At 39.2% G+C, this 16,723-nt stretch overlaps 1 protein-coding gene across 2 annotated transcripts in view; it reads left to right on the top strand.

Annotated features, from left to right (window-relative positions):
- nck2a (NCK adaptor protein 2a) overlaps positions 1-16,723 on the top strand; it is a 36,337-nt gene that overhangs the window by 7,570 nt on the left and 12,044 nt on the right. Inside the window, exon 1 of one of the 2 annotated variants that reach the window (XM_058392875.1) lies at positions 12,838-12,902. The exons of the other annotated variant lie outside the window; for it this stretch is intronic. The gene's annotated coding sequence lies outside the window, so the exon portion shown is untranslated. Of the gene's footprint in view, positions 1-12,837; positions 12,903-16,723 lie in introns of those variants that run through there. 2 annotated transcript variants of the gene reach the window in all.

Raw genomic sequence — 16,723 nt, 5'->3', positions numbered from 1 at the left:
CATAAGCTATTCTGCAGTGAGCCATGTAGGCTTACATTAGCTCATTATCCTACATTAGGATGTGGTCATATCTGTTCATAGCTATTTTCTGACCTTATGAGTTGTGTACATGATGTAGGATGTTGTTCTAAGCCTTTCTCCACCTTGCTTGGAAAGGTTTTGTTCTTGCGTATAAGCTGAAAATTAGTGATGTTCACCTTTGTGAGTTCTTGCAGACCCTGAATGTAAATACTGCAGTTAGTGAATGAAGCAATAACACAGGAAGCATGGAGGATATTTGTAGCCCCATCTGCTACTCCTGTCTAATAGAAAAGTATATAATTGATCATCATGATTTTGTTCTGTATTAAAAATATTAACATAAATAAATAACATGTATAATAATATTAATTAATGTAAATCATAATAATATTGCATTAATATTTGGTATCCTTTTAAATAAACATCAGAGATATCACTGTATATTGTTATGCTATGTGCTCTTATTTGCATAAATCTGTAAATCAGGATAAGGCTGATCTGTGTGGATCTTTTGAATACAGAAAGACACGAGATGAACGAATAGATAGATATTTAGATTTGCATTTAATTGCAGTGTCTTTAAAATAAACCAGAATCTTGTTGTCGATGTAAATTGTAGCCTTGCTGTTATTTGGCTTTGCACACTCGCCTCCAGAACCTGTGAGTACCAGTCACCGAGTTCCAGACAAAGAGCTGCTCAGTGTTTTCACATGTCTTCACTCTGTGTGTGGTTCAGCACTCCCCAGAACATCTCCTGAACTGTCTGCTTTGTTTGGCCTGCTTGAGCTCCACCCATGATGTACAAGGTTAATCATTCTGAGGACAGACACATTAACTGCCATCCTGAATAAAAACTGCATGACCGAAACGGCTACTGAGGTCCTGTCTGCTTTCCTACAGCTTACTTTTCTCACATGGCTTGGCTTTGAGTAAGAGGATGGACAGTTCAAACCCAAAATGTGGGTTTAAAAAAAATGTTGAATTAGCATGCCGCTTTAGCCATGATTCCTATAAAATTATAGTGTGCGCGTGCTGATAAGCCTATCCAACTGTGAAATTTGCAAGGCCAGTGTTTTGTGTGTCTCGTAGCTAGATTACGCGGATCTCTCCATGACGAGATCCCTCAGCACTATGACCTAAATATACTTTACCGTCTCTATAAATGGGCTTAATTACAGTGTTCACAGACTTGGCCATGTCTTACAAGAATACAGCCAAACCCCAGATAGCTTGCGGTTCGGATTTTTGGTAAATATATTGATGTATCACATGTTAGCAGTTAAATGTGCTTTTATATTGCTGCATGAAGGGCTGCTGAACAAATATAAAGTCAGGGAAATGCACTGTGGACTGTACTTGATCGTGAGTGATTGTATGGATATATACAGGAAGCGGCATGTATTCTGTTTGAAACATGTCCGATATTTCTGGTTTTGACTGGAAAGTTGGTTGATCTTATTCTCTGACCTTACTCATACGCTCCAGATTGCTAGCCGAATCTTAAACTGTCCTATCTAATGGAAAACACACATGGTGACTGCTCAGGGTGTGATTATTTTGACCCTAGGTTTTAGGCATGCTCCTGACTCATCATATTTCTAGAGAGGACTGAGGTTCAAACTAAGGAAAATGTTTGAACAAAATAATTTTCCACTTCACAAAGCTCTCTGATCTGTAGTAGCTAAGGGAAAGCACAGCGTCATTGTTTTCTACACGGAAGCTTATTTTCCAGGTAGTACTCAACGACTCATTGCCTGATTTGTGAGTCAGATTTACCAGTGATGTTGTTCTTGTGTTATGAGTAATTGTGCAAATAATTGTCCCTCTGTTTCTGAACGTGTGCCTGCATTCCTGGTCTACGGATCTTTATTCTCAGCGTTTTGCTGTTCATCCACATTAGCAGATATACGTACAAAATATCAACTGTTGTAAAGTAAAACGTGTTGCTGTATACACTGTAAACGTCCATTGTGGACATTCTTCTCTTATCCCTCACATCAACAAGGTGTTTCAGTCTGCAGGCCCTTCACATACAAGGTGTTTTTTTCTTTTCTTTTCTCTGATCATTCTGTGTACTCTGTTGACTGTTGTTTAAAAATCCCAGGAGATGAGCAGTTTCTGACATACTTAATTGTGGCACCAACAACCACAGCCCAGAGATCACACCCTCTCTTCAGGGTAATGGTTGATTTGAACTTTAACTCTTGACATGTATCTGATTGAATTTACGCTTTGGTCAGCTGCCTCATGATTGGCTGATTGGATAACTGCGTACTTGAGCATGTGTACAGTTGTTCCTATTAAAGTGGACAGTACAGCCCAAAATAAAGCTTCTTTATTGTGTTCAATTATGCTGACTCATCGATCAAACCCTGAAGTGTGAACTTCTTATATAGAAGTAGTTAAGGGAACTGTGTTGCGGATTATTTGTTTAATATAAATGATTAATGAACTGGAAAATGTTCAAGGTGATTAACATCCTCATCCAGATGCACAGTTTAACTGATAGATTTTAATGTTTAGTTGTTCAGCCCTACAGTAGATCGTGTTTATTTTTGAGATTGTATGTTGCATGGATTCCTGTTAGTCACTGGGGTGGGATTGTCAAGGGAAATTACACTTTTGATGTAGCGTGCCACAATTCTTTATGTAGCCATTCATAATCTTTATTCTCTGTTGGCCCTGTTATGATTGTAGTAGACTTAATGTTCTTCATCAGGACTGTCAGAACGAATAGGACTTTAGAGAGCAAAAATAAATCCACATTTCAGGGTTTAGCTGTTTTTAGTCTGTTTCAGTCTACATTTACAGCGCTTGCCAGACGGCCTTATCCAGAGCGATGTACAAAAGTGCTGTGAAGTCTCTATCAATAAATACATCGATACTGGTTCACTAGGTTGCAGACTAAGAATACCATCAGTCTCTCATGGGAGGTCATATAGCAAGAAGAGCATACAGACAAACTATTTTTTTTCCTTTTAAATAAAAGCAGTGCTGGTTTATGTATTTCAGGATGAGATAGATCAGGCAGTGACTGAACTGTTCAGACATACAGAAAGTTCCAGAACAGACTAGAGTCTTGATGCATGCCTGCCTTGTACCCAAGTCCATAAGCATGCTAACCTTTTGGTACAAATAATTTTATTTGATGGGAAGAAAATAATTTATTTATGATGTACTTTATTTTCACATTTATCAGGATGTATGAAATTTCTAAATTATGTGAAAAAAATGACTGATGATGTAGCAGTGTAGTGAGGATGTGTAAAATTATATAAGGCTATTTGGGATACTAACCGTGTTGTAGTAGATACACCGATCAGCTATAACATTATGAGCAGTGAGAGGTGAAGTGACTACACTCTCCTCATCATGGCACCTGTTAGTGGGTGGGATATATTAGGCAGCAAATGAACATTTTGCCCTCAAAGTTGATGTGTTAGAAGCAGGAAAAATGGACAAGCGTAAGGATTTGAGCGAGTTTGACAAGGGCCAAATTGTGATGGCTAGACGACTGGATCAGAGCATCTCCAAAACTGCAGCTCTTGTGGGGTGTTCCCGGTCTGCAGTGGTCAGTATCTATCAAAAGCAGTTCAAGGAAGGAACAGTGGTGAACCGGTGACAGGGTCATGGACGGCCAAGGCTCACTGATGCATGTGGGGAGTGAAGGCTGGACCATGTGATCCGATCTGACAGACGAGCTACTTTTGATCAAATTGCTGAAAAAGTTAATGCTGGTTCTGAAAGAAAGATGTCAGAATACACAGTGCATGATGGGTCAGGGCTGTTTTGGGAGCAAAAGGGGGACCAACACAATATTAGGCAGGGGGTCATAATGTTATGCCTGGTTGGTGTATATTGTGTGTGTGTGTGGGGGGGGGGGTTGCAAGATAGGATGCTGATGTTGTAGTAATGGTATAGTAAGTGAAAATAGTATTATAAAAGGCCATTTGGGATACTAATAGTCCACTCAGTGTAGCTGTTTGGGATTCAGCCTAAATTGTGTGAATTATTCCAATTAGATGGCAGATTACTGCACCTTGAGTTGTTAAATATAATTACATTTCTGCAGCCTTTGTCTAGATGTCTAGATTTGTCTACTGTGGCTAAATAAATACAATTTTATTTGAAAATGTGAGTTTGTTTCTGTTGGTTTTATTTCCTTTTCACATTGAACTGCATCAGTGCACATCCCTTTTTGTGACTTTTATATGTTACTTAATGAAAATTTACCCCTTGCTTTAACTCCTGATTCAGTTTTAGTGTAGCTACATGCCTTCATACACGTTCACATACAATGCCATGTATTTTTGGTTGAACAGTGTTTTCGTAAGCTGTGTTTTAACAGTATGTGGTGGGTGGAGTCCTTGTACTACAGAAAACACCAGACAGTTACTTTTCTATTACCACGTATATTATTACGTCGTTAATTCATTCAGCTGTTAATAACACCTTAAAGGGGCTTATTATAGGCCAATTAAGGGTCTTTCACAGTCTCACACCCTTTCTTAAATGCAAGGCAGGTTTTGAGTTTCCTCACTGAAGCGGCTGGTGGGTTCGGACTATGGCGTGAGTCAGAGGGGTGAAATTCAACACCGGCCCACAGAGATCCAGAGCAGGCCAGGCAGAAGGAGCTCTGTCTTTCTACTGCATCTCCCCTGCTGATTGTACACACACAAAAACATAGCTACTTTCATACAAATATGGCGTACTTAATCCATGCACCCAGCCTAACTGTGTGTGTGTGTGTGTGCAGGCATGAGAGACAGAGATTGTGAGTAGGCTTGTGTTTAGCTCTTCATGACGACCAAATATCTGCTGTCCTGGAAACTGCTTTTATACAAATATATATTAGGGAACACAGGCTATTTTAAGTCTTTGTTTCAAGTCTAAGTAGTGTATTATTGCAATAGCTCTGCTACAGTAATACACAGAGGATATCCCTCACAAGGGAGCACGATGCTGGGTACCGAGACCTGACAACTTACAGCCAGCGTCCTACCTAAAGGTCACAACCACCAATGTACCTCATCCTAGAGGACAAGAGAAAAGATTAAGCTTGTGGGTTCTGACGGGTATAGGAAGAATGAGGAAAAAGAGAAAGATCCAAACTAGCAAGCAATAATTGAAATGTGCAATGGGATAAGTAGCGTGTGTAAATACACGGGTGTGTTACACATGGTTTGCAAAGTAAGAGAGGAAACGATATGTAAATGAGGTTTGTTTGTTAATTGTTGTTGTTTTTTTTGATATATGATGGACACACTTCCTTGTAGGCACTGCTTTATTTATCAAGACAGATATGCAGATATTTATTCGTAAAGCATTCATCTGAGCATTCGCGAAAGAAATTAGGTGTTTGTGAGCATCTCATACCTTTGCTCTTATTCTATTCCGAGTGTGTGAATTTACTATAAGACTAATTCGACTTCATCAGCTTCAAATCAAATATCATTTGCATTGATTTCTGTGCTTTTATACATGGATTGCCAAGTACTGGGAAGTTTAATTGCTTATTTATTTATATTTACAGCATTGAGCAGATGCCTGTACAGAGTGACTTGCAGAACTGTTTTGGCATCTCTAACAAAAAAACCCCACCCTCATTCTAGTTCAGTATCATTGAAAAACATTTTGTGAAACCCAGTCTTTTCATGTTTTGGCGTTAAAAAAAACACACACCATGAATTAAGACAAATAAAGCTAATAATTTGTTGATGATCGAATATGCCACTGTATAAATGGAGGATGGGTAATTTTTGTTTTAAGCACAGGACACGCTTATGAGGGAAGTGATGTTTAAAAACGGTACAATATCTTGTGAGAATGAACGCAGGCTTGTAATTTGGTTTTGTGAGATGGTATATACCACAACTATGCCATGGCTGTGCAGCACTTTAGAGCAGCACATCAGCTGGGTCACTCAAACCTGTTTAAAAATAGCAGTATCTCTGTGTAATGTACCTAATGTGTATGATCACCTGGGTACAGAGTCAATCTTTTCTTTTTTTTCTATTCCATTTTCACTTTTCCTTCACTTAATTCATACCTATTTCACCATTTGGGTGTGAAATGTTTTTATTGGCAAAGAAGTGAGTCAAAATAACTTCCACTTCTGCCTTTTTATTTATTGTTTAATGTCGATTCTTATTTCCAGCCCTTTGTGCGCTTGACTTTGTATGGAATTTTGTGGGCTTCACTAAATGTAAACAGAAACATGCGCGTTATAAAAACTTAAATCTGGCAGATTTTAGTTACTTCACTTTGGCTTACTCAAACAACTTAACTAAAACATTGTTCAATAAGGCCCACTGTTACAGTTTTTATATTTCTATATACACAAAACTTTAACCCATCAGTGTCTGAGAAGAAAGAAAGAGGAAACAGTGTTTTGTTTATTGGAAGATTCATTCCCTGTAGTCTTGATGGCGCTAGCTAATTTTGTTAAGAGACCTGGTTTTCTTCTTGCTAATGCTGAGTTATTATTAAGAAGACTGGAATAGTCTGGTGAACGTTTGACACCAGTAAAATGCACCATTATCGTGCTACTCGAGTGTGTTTAATTCTAATCTCGTGTAGTTTCTCCTCAGGTTTCTTGCTCCTTTGAGTTCAGGCACAGGTACGGAGTCATACAGGAGGAAGTCGAGGTACCAATTAGGTGTGTTTGCACAGTGAGACTGAAACATAATATAATCTACCTGACTCCAGCCTTCCCTTCCCTTTAAAATAACCTTTGAACATGGGCGAGGTTATGATTATAAGATTACCGTTGCCGTGCGACAGTTTCTAAGGAAACCACATTATTACACCATTGCAGTGGTCCTTCAATGACTTGTTTCTATTGAAACTCACCTTTTCATGACCTTGAACATATGTGACCACCATGTTTTTTTTTTTTGTTGTTTTTTTTTATATTTTCCCTTTTAGAGATCCTGTCCTCCATACAGTTCCCGCCTCTGGTGTCTTTATACTGATGTGTGTGTTTTTCTTAATCTCTTTCAGGTGTGATTGTTATGGTTTCATCACAGTGATTCAAAGATCTCAGTCTTGAGAGGCAATGTACTGAATAAGATTTGCTGGCTCAGACCTAGACATGCTTAAGCACTACCAATTATCTGAGAAGAGCTGACTGTCAGCAACCAGCTAATGAGCACATGCTTACTGTTCCTCACCTATGATGACCACTCATAGGGAGCTGTTGGAAACGGTGTGTGTTCTTCATGTGGTAGAGTGCATTGTGTAATAATTCCCTGGATTTTCTGCACGGTATGGCCTTTTCCAATAAAAATTGCTTGTTTTTCTGATATTGAACGTTTTTGGTGTTTCATTAGAAATATGCCTTCAAAAATCTGATTACAGACATCTAGGCATCAATCCAGAGAGAAAGACAAAATGAATTGAGATTCATCTACAAATACAATATATATATATATATATATATATATATATATATATATATATATATATATATATATATATATATATATATATATATATATATATATATATATTGTATTTGTAGATGAATCTCAATTCATTTTGTCTTTCTCTCTGGATCACATCAGTATTGTATTCTATATATATATATATATATATATATATATATATATATATATATATATATATATATATATATATAATTAAATTGAAAATCCTCTTTCTGTGCTATTTTGGATAAACAATAAACACACTCTGGTGCTGAGGGACAATAATAACTCATAGTAAGGGAAGACTTCCTGTGTGTATGCACAGTTCAGTACTAACCGAAAGTTATTAGCTAGCTCTTAAATCACAATTGCTGTGATTTACGTCACCCATGAGCCCAGACAACCGAAAAAAAAAAAAAAAAACAAATGCTTTTGTTTAAGTGGTCACATTATTTACTTGTTTTAAAGCTATGCATAGTACATCTGCTAGTTTCTGCCATAGACATTTATATCTGCCGTCATGTAAATAGCCGACATGGCTTCCCGATATCACACAATATAAGAGGCTGAGCCAGACAGAGATTCATTAAGATCAATTCCCCAGATATTAACAGACGATGATTATAGCCTGTAGTCTCAGAGGGTATTGTGTTTTCATTGTCATATATAGTAAGTAGTGTGTGTTGGTTATGTAAGAAGTGTCATAATGTGCACCTGGCTGACGGAAACAGATTGTGTGAAGCATTACAGGACCAGGTTTTCCTATCGATCAGATGTTATTACAGACTCTCACACCAGCTTACACCTTTTCTTCCCACATTACAATGTGAAGGAGAGCATATGCTGATGAAGCTGCCAGCGTGTGTTGGACCAGTGCCATTCTTCCCTTGCTTACTGCCTTCATTTGCCTGGTTTGTTTAGACAGGGATTATATGCAGATATGCAGCAAGGTTGTTTTTTTTTTCTCTCGAAAAATCTGCAAACATCATATCTTTTTTTATTCCTGAAAAGCAGGACAAGGCTACAGCACATTTCAGTAGGTGTATAAATACTATTGTGTTTGCCAAAGCTGTGAAAGAAAACATCACCTCAGATGACAATTATAGAACAGAGGCTAGTCATGTAGGGTTTGATCTGTTTGGATCTGTGTGTATTGGGAGTGGTTAAAACACTGAGAACCTGAGGGCTGATGGAGTGGCGAGAGCTCATCTGTGTGAGTGACCTGACCTGGACCTGCTCAGCTGAAATCAGAGACTTGGACCGTTGCCAGCTCTGTCTGCTTATGCTAAGTGAGCGAGTGCTTCACAACCACCCATATAAATCCATACACTCTTCTTTTCTGCGTTTCCTTTTTCACTCTGATGTATACCTTCAGTGGAAATGAGACTTGGCCCGAGTTAAAAGCAGTTACTGAACTAGCTGCAGGACACAATGATTACTGCTTTGCCCCGAGCCTCCACCTTTTTCCTAGCACTCAGAAACGCTCTCGCCTCTACCACTCTGAAGCCCAGACCTCTCTGATGACTGCTGTAATACAGCCATTATTTGCACAGGAAGTGATTTGCTCTATGACCTCTCTATTTCCTGCACAAGCGTGTGTTTGTCCATTTGGTCGAATGTCACATTCCATGTGGATTTGGCAGCTAATGCACATATTGTTCCAGTGCTAGTCCTCTGCTTTCACTCCCTTTGCCCTTCCTGTACATCTTCCCTGATTTTGCTTCATAACCACATACTCTTTATGTGGTAGATTTTATCATTGTAGATTTTAATCTGATGATTTTATATCAGAAGATTGATGACCAAAAGTATGTGAACACCTGAGCATCACATGTTGGTTTTTCTAAACTGTTTCCACAAAGTTAGAAGTGCACAATTATCTAGAATGTCTTGTCATAGAATGTCATTGCGTTACAGTTTGACTGGAATTAAGGGTCCTAAACCTGTTCTAGCATGACAGAGCCCCTGTACACAAGATTGGTGTGTAAGAACTTGAGTGTTCTGCACAGAGCCTTGATCTCAACCCTACTGAACACCTTTGGGATGAAGTAGAACACTGACTGCACCCCAGACCTCCTCACCAAACATCAGTGCCCGATCTCACTAATGCTGTTGTAGCTGAATGAACACAAATCACAGCCAGGCTCCAACATTTAGTGGAAATCCTTCCCAGAAGAGTGAAATTTATTATAACCTCAGAGGGGGACTAAATCAGGTAAGGAATGTTCATGAAGCACATACAGCTCTGATGGCCAGGATATTTGGCAATATAGTGTAGCTTAAACGATTTGCAATTTCAGTTTGTTGTTGATTAAAATAATTGTGTGCTTCAAAGTCAGCAGGGATTCTTGTAGCATCGTGGAGGCCACATTAACTCACTTGCTCTCTCAGAGTGGAACAGTAATTACTGAGCTGGGGGTCTGACTAACACTTACATCTTTCCGCATATTGGTCAGTGCAGTCTTGTGAGCAGTCACATACTGAGTTTTCTTGCAGTGTGGGTTTATTAGGCAGTGGGGAAGAGGAATGGAGAGATGCTTAATGTAGCTGAGACTCTGAGGTGAGGTTGTACGGAACAAACACGTACCAGTCCCTGAGCTGTTGGGAAGTTTCTAAGGTTCATAGAGAAGGTAGGGGCAACAAAAGGGTCACTCGATGGTGTCCCTTTCCAATTTTCATAAGTTCCACATATCCTCCCTTGTAGTTCTCACAGTACTGCCATTGCTTAATAATGACATCATGTGCAGGAATATAGAGATGGAAACAATATGGTGAACGCAGGTCAGAAAACCAGGGGACTCCAGAATTTAAATTTTCATGCTGATCTGTGTATGTAGGTGGGGTGTGGTGTGGTGGGGTGGGGTGAGAGGGCAAAATAAAACTGAAGGATGGGATATAAAAATAGATAATATCTAGATGAAGTATATAGATGTGTTGAGATGAGTGGAGCGTTTCTGCTGCCTCAGCAGTACTATAGTGCATTAACTTATTGGCGCAATCTGTGTATTTGGACACGCTGCCAGACTGAACCCAGTTGGAGGCAAGAACACGATCTGCTTTTGATGCCCGGCCTCTGCAGGCTAATCCCCAGTTCAGTGTAGTATTGTAAATAGTTATTATGTAATTAATTATCTGTATTCTAAACTAAAGATTATCTCAAATATTCAAAATGTAACCAAGCACTGAGCAACACTCCCATACTTAATAAATTCAGCAAATTGATCGTTCCTTTCTCTTTTAAGAGACAGTAAAAACTGCTGATAAATAAATTAGGATAACTGGTTAGTTAATTGGGTACAGTGGCGCCTCGGGGTCTCTGCTTAGAAGGTTATGAGTTCAAATCCTGGCATCCCACAAACTGCAACTTTTGGGTCCTTTGCTTTGTTGACCTTCATCTCCTCAGTACAGTTAGACAGACACACAAAACACTACTCTCACACACTGAAATGTCAGGTTGTACATTTGACTGATTTAATAGCACCACTACATTGCACTATTTGGCCAAACCTATGTGGACACCTGACCAATAATAATGACCTTTATGTGCTTGTTAAAAATCACTTTCCAAATGTAATCCCCTCTTTGCTGTTATAATAAGCTCCACTTTTCTGGAAAGGCTTTCCACTAGATGTCGGAGCATGGCTTTGGGGATTTGCTCATCCTGCCTCAAAAGCATTAGTGAGATCAGGCACTAATGTTGGGTGAGGAGATCTGGGGTGCAATTGATGTTCCAGTTTGTTCCCAAGGGGTTCAGTGAGGTTGAGGTCAGGGCTTTGTGAAGGACACTCCAGTTCTTTTACTCCAACATCAGCCTGTTAAGTTTTCATGAAGCTCGCTTCATCAAGCAGGAACATGTTTGGGCTCCTTAGTTGATATGTGAATGGAAATTGTAAAGCTACAGCTTACAGTCTGAAATTCAGTTGCTCCTCTTGTGCCCTGAGCATTGTTCCAGTCTGTTGTGTATATGTATCTGTGCTATTGGTGTGTGTGGCTGGGAATGTTCAAAGGGAATTATTCAGCATGCTGAGCAGAATGAGCTCAATGGAACAAACGCAAGGTGAAGGGCACACTCAGTGTGAGACAGCCAGTGAAGTGTGAGGTGTTTAGTCACTGTTCAACTCGCCTCTCACATATATGGCGTATAATCCATCCTGCATCCTGTCACTCTGAGCAGAGATATCGATTCAGCGGTTTATGTTGACATGTCGCTGTTTCTGTGCGTGGAAATAAATAGCTTTCGACATGTTTCTCTGCCGATCCGCAGTGGCCCGGTCAGCTTATTAAAGAAATTATGCACACGTCTGTTTACTGCCTCGGGTTATGCCTGGCAAGCTCCAACTGGGATTTACTGTCTAAATCATAAACGAGAAAAACATGCAGACATCCATATGGACCTCTCGGTTTCAGGAGCATTTCCTCTCCTCAGACTGGAAGAAAGAATTAAGCAGTTCTACATTTCTCCCCATGTTGTCTGTCATGAGACGGTGATATTTCCAAGGAGAGAAAAAGAACTAGGAACATGCATCTCTCGCTTCAGGGGATTATGCTGGATGTCATGTGCCAGAATTTGTTTGGCCACAGACTGTGTAGGGCAGTGTGCTTCATTTTAGCTGTTATACATGCATTGTCTCGAGAAATACTACATTATATGCCCATATCTCTTTCGGTTACACAAATAAAATAGAGATGTGTCTTTGCAGGAAAAGCGAATCCCTAGTCCTTTCTCTTTCCAGAAAATTCTGTGTTTAATAATGTAGTATCATGGAGATTGGTGTAGTATTGTTGGATGTAGAATGAAATTTAACAAAGCAGGGGCTGGGAGACGCTACTGTGGCGTATGCTTCATGTATCCCGAGAGAGATCATGATCTGAGACTGCTCAGTGCTGACAGAGAGTTGTCTTTAATCGTTCTTAATAGCTATGTGCAAACTTTTTCAGTTACTCTGAAGTTTTTCAGTTAATCTGTTTACATGTACGTGCAGGAGTCTGAGTGAAAGAAATGCCTTTTATTAGCACAGTGTTGTGTTTTTAAGTGTTCATATGTTCCCTACATCATGGTGTTTCTAGCAGGACTAGCTAGCACTGTATCTACAGTATGTAAATTTGATGTGTGAATGGGTAATGTAGAGTTTATGTAGCCAATGAAGATGCTCCTCTTCCTGTCTATTCTGTGCTTGAATTGTGTTTCATCACTGCTGCCGTCGTGTATGGATAACATCTCCCCCTGCACAAACACGTAGGAATGAGACAGAACCTGTTGCCTCATGTCCTATTCAGGTGCCTTTTCATGTTAAAACCTGTTTGCTCTATGCTGAAATGTGTTTATTCAGAGACACAGGCATTGTCTAGTTTGTGAACGTGTGTAGACCCGGTGTGTCCTGTGTGGTTTATATGGAATGAGAGAGGCAGTCTGAAGATCTCCGTCAGGTCCATGGCAGCCATTTAAGCCTTCAGGTGTTTCTTTCCCCCTCTCTAATCCTTTCTGATTACGAGGCAGTTAGTTGCAGTGTGTGCTGGGGGATGAATGTGTAGGCCAGCGACTGATGTCTTCTCTCAGCTTGCCTGTACTCATACAGTAGGTGCTGTGTTATGGTAGTAAATTCAGCCTCTCTATTGTGTGTCCTTGACTTTTTAATGCTTTGTGAGGATATGTTTCAGATTTCTTTAGATCACATGCAAGAGAAAAAGTATTTCTCAGAGCGTAAAACAGCTTGAGATAAAAGATGTGTGGAGTAAAAGGGCCAAATATTAAGTATAGATGATGACTGAAACCACAAATAGGTTTATAGGAAGAGTATGAGCAAGAAAGCAAGAAAATGGAGTGAAGATCTGACTAGCAGGTCATTGAAGGTTAAAAGCATGAGGTAAGCATGAGTAAGCTTAATGGGAGAGTTTGTCTTATCTCATACTTTACGGTATGTTAGGTATGGATGATATGTTAATTCTTACGTTAATTATGATTCATTCTTTTTGTATGCCATTATTTATTTCACCGATCATTTATTTCATAACGAAGCTTCGCTGCTTGCCATGAAATAATTAAGTCTGTCAGCATCAGCAGTCAAGTGCAGTGGGTGGAATGTATCATCGAAGTAGATCAGATAAACCTCAGTCAGGACTCGGGATGTGAATGCTTATTCAAACCAAACCTCCGGCCGACTGCTTGAACACAGAAATCGTTCTTCTGCCATTCGTAATGCTCTACGTCGACATAAAGTCACATTTTGAGGCAGAGAACAGCATTGTCATGCAAGTGTGCCTCGTCTCTCGGCTGGAGATGGATTATGGGTGGAGAAAGCAGTAGGAGCGGTGATGATGAGCATTTCTTATATAACCATTTAAGGCGTGATCTGTAAGTTTCACAGCAAATATTCCTCTAGTCTTTAATACTAAATGGTATTTGTATATTAATTTTAGACAGAAGGCATTTCGATTGTTCAGTTCAATTCAGTTTTGTTTCTATAGTGTTTGTAACAATGGATAGAAAAATAATTAAATTCAAGATATAGATTTAAATTTAGAAACAAGAGGAGGACATGCAAACTCCACACACACAGGATGGAGGCAAGAATCAAACCACTAACCGTGAGGCAATCATAAGATTGGCAGAAATGTTGAACTGAGTATAACCTGAGTATCTTTGTGTGTGCTTCTATAGGTCTTTTTTTTCTGTAGCATGCATTTTAAGCCTCAGTTCCAAAAAAAATACACCAAATATTGTCTTAGTTAATAATTCTTATACTGTATGCACCCTACAGTGCTGTGCATTATTTGTGTTTTTTTGTTTGTGTGTGTTGATGGTGACTGGTGTTGCCAGGTCAGCTTAAATATCTTGACCCTCACTCCTGCCCTATACACCGCCATGGCAACATAGCAAACAATAGGCCGAGAGCTAATGTGTGGGTGAAGAAATGCTAAGGGTGAATATAAGTGACATGAGAGAATGCTGAGAGCGTGAATAAGGATCATGACCGTGGCTTGCAGGATGAGCGTGAGAGTTGTCAGACCTCTGACACAGATGGAGATGGATATTTAGTGAAGGGGGTGGACATAATGAGAGTGGCACAACAATCCTGTCTTGTAATGGCATATGACTGACTGTGAATGTCAGCCCTAATGATGATTGATGAACTAATTTCTTCTCTGACATTTTCACTTTTTGCACACACACACACATGCATCCATACATACATATACACTGATCAGCCATAACATTAAAAGCACTGACAGGTGAAGTGAATATCATTGATTATGTTGTTACAGTGGCAGCTGTCACATTAGGCAGCAAGGCAACAGTTCGTTCTCAATGTTGACGTGTTATGAGCAGGAAAATGAGTGAGCGTAAGCATCTAAGCGACTTAGACTGTATTGATTGTATTTGACTCTATTGGCTGATACTTAAGGTTAAAGTATTGGGAATCGATAAAGAAGCAGCTGGATCATCTCTGCCTAATGCCTAAAGCCTAATACCATCTAATTAGTATCTTTAGTTTTAGAATAAAATGCCAGATCAAATTTTTGCCTCTTTGGGTTTTTTTATACAATACGTCTTGAAAAATTACTTTACATTGACATTCACTTACATTGTCTTGCTTTTCAATACACTGTCTATTTTTAATTACAAGTCATAAAAGGGCATCTGAGCTCTACTTTAGCCAGCTAAGAAGGTTTCAACCAGAAACTGAAAGAATGTCAGTAGGCATGGGCAGCGTGTTGGAAGCTTAAGATTTTTAAGGCCCGGATCCCAAGCTGATCTAGATTGTATGTCACAGCTTTAAGACCCGTGTTGACAATAGAGATTTTGTTTGGTACAACAATAATGCATTCATTAGCTGAGTGGCTAGGATGAAAAATCATGAAAGAGTATTGGTGTTTAAAAGGAATGAGATGTGGTTAAATGTAAGTAAAAGGCATTAGGGGTGGCAAAGCTTCGGCATGTTGTCATATAAATATGCTGCCTGAATGAAATGTCATGGTGTGTGTGGACTGCAGCGGTTGAATGCAGTGTTGTAATGCACAATGTAGCTAAACTGGTTGCTTAGTTTCATTTTTTTGTCTTGTGGTCTTGTCTGCTTCAGATCAGAGAGTCACAGGATGATGTCTTCAGTGCTAAATTATGAATCAGCATCCTACAGGTCCTTTTAATGAATTCAGCATCCACAAAGCCCTTTGGGACAATGAACTGGTCAGAATTTTGTTCATTGATGACATGCCAGTATTGCATATTTTTACTCTGATTTTGAGCACTTGAATTTCCTGTTTGTTTGACTTTGGTCAATACAACACCAGATTATAATATAACATTTAATCAGATCATTACATTTGAATGAGCTTGTGTTTCCTCTGCTTGCTTGTATTGCCTTCAAACTGGACCAGCAGCTTGTTGGTCATTACGTAAGTAATAACACATGACAACCCATGAGGTTAAAGAATGATCTGCTCTGGAGAAATATCACGCAATCTTTTTTTTTGCACACACTAACATTACAGCCAAATATTACAATGTTTACAGCCATGTAATACATTTGAACAGATTATACTTAGATTTAATGTTGCGGAATGTCAGAGAGACAAATTCCTGTTATCTCATACATTCAGAGTCCACTCTATTAATAATACCTGCACATTCATGCAGTTATCTAATCAGCCAATCATGTGGCTCAATGCATCAAATCATACAGATACAGATCAGAGCTTCAGTTAATGTTCACATCAACCATCAGAATGGGGTCAAATTCTGATCTCTGTGACTTCAGCCGTGGCATATTGTTGGTTTTTTTTTGTGTATTTCAGAAACTGCAATGCTCCTGGTATTTTCATACATAACATTCTCTAGTGTTTGTTCAGAATGGTGTGAAAAACCAAAATATTTGTGTGTGTAGCAGTTCTGTGGGTGGAAACACCTGTTTGATAAAGTTCAGATTGGTTTGAGCTGCCAGGAAGGATATAGTCACTCGAATTATCTCTGACCAATCATATTTGAGAATTCACACTACGGTATAAATATTTATATCGCAGTCCAGTGTAAAGCTTCTTAACATGGAGACTTTTCAGTGGTTGAATGTCCAAATGATGGGCACTACATCTCTACATTTAATACAGTGTATATTACAATACTTGTGTCACTTCCACACTCCCTTGATAAAATTAACCTCTTTAAGAAACACCGCTGTAATTTTCTGAGGTCATCAGAGACAGTCTGTGGGTGTGTTAGGCTAATTAGGCTAATGCTTAGTGCCTCTGCTTCGTGAAGGTACAGACATTAGACCTTAACC

Source organism: Hemibagrus wyckioides, linkage group LG06 (genome assembly GCF_019097595.1).
Source record: "Hemibagrus wyckioides isolate EC202008001 linkage group LG06, SWU_Hwy_1.0, whole genome shotgun sequence".
Taxonomy (NCBI): domain Eukaryota; kingdom Metazoa; phylum Chordata; class Actinopteri; order Siluriformes; family Bagridae; genus Hemibagrus; species Hemibagrus wyckioides.
This window is presented reverse-complemented; position numbering and strand designations above follow the sequence as displayed.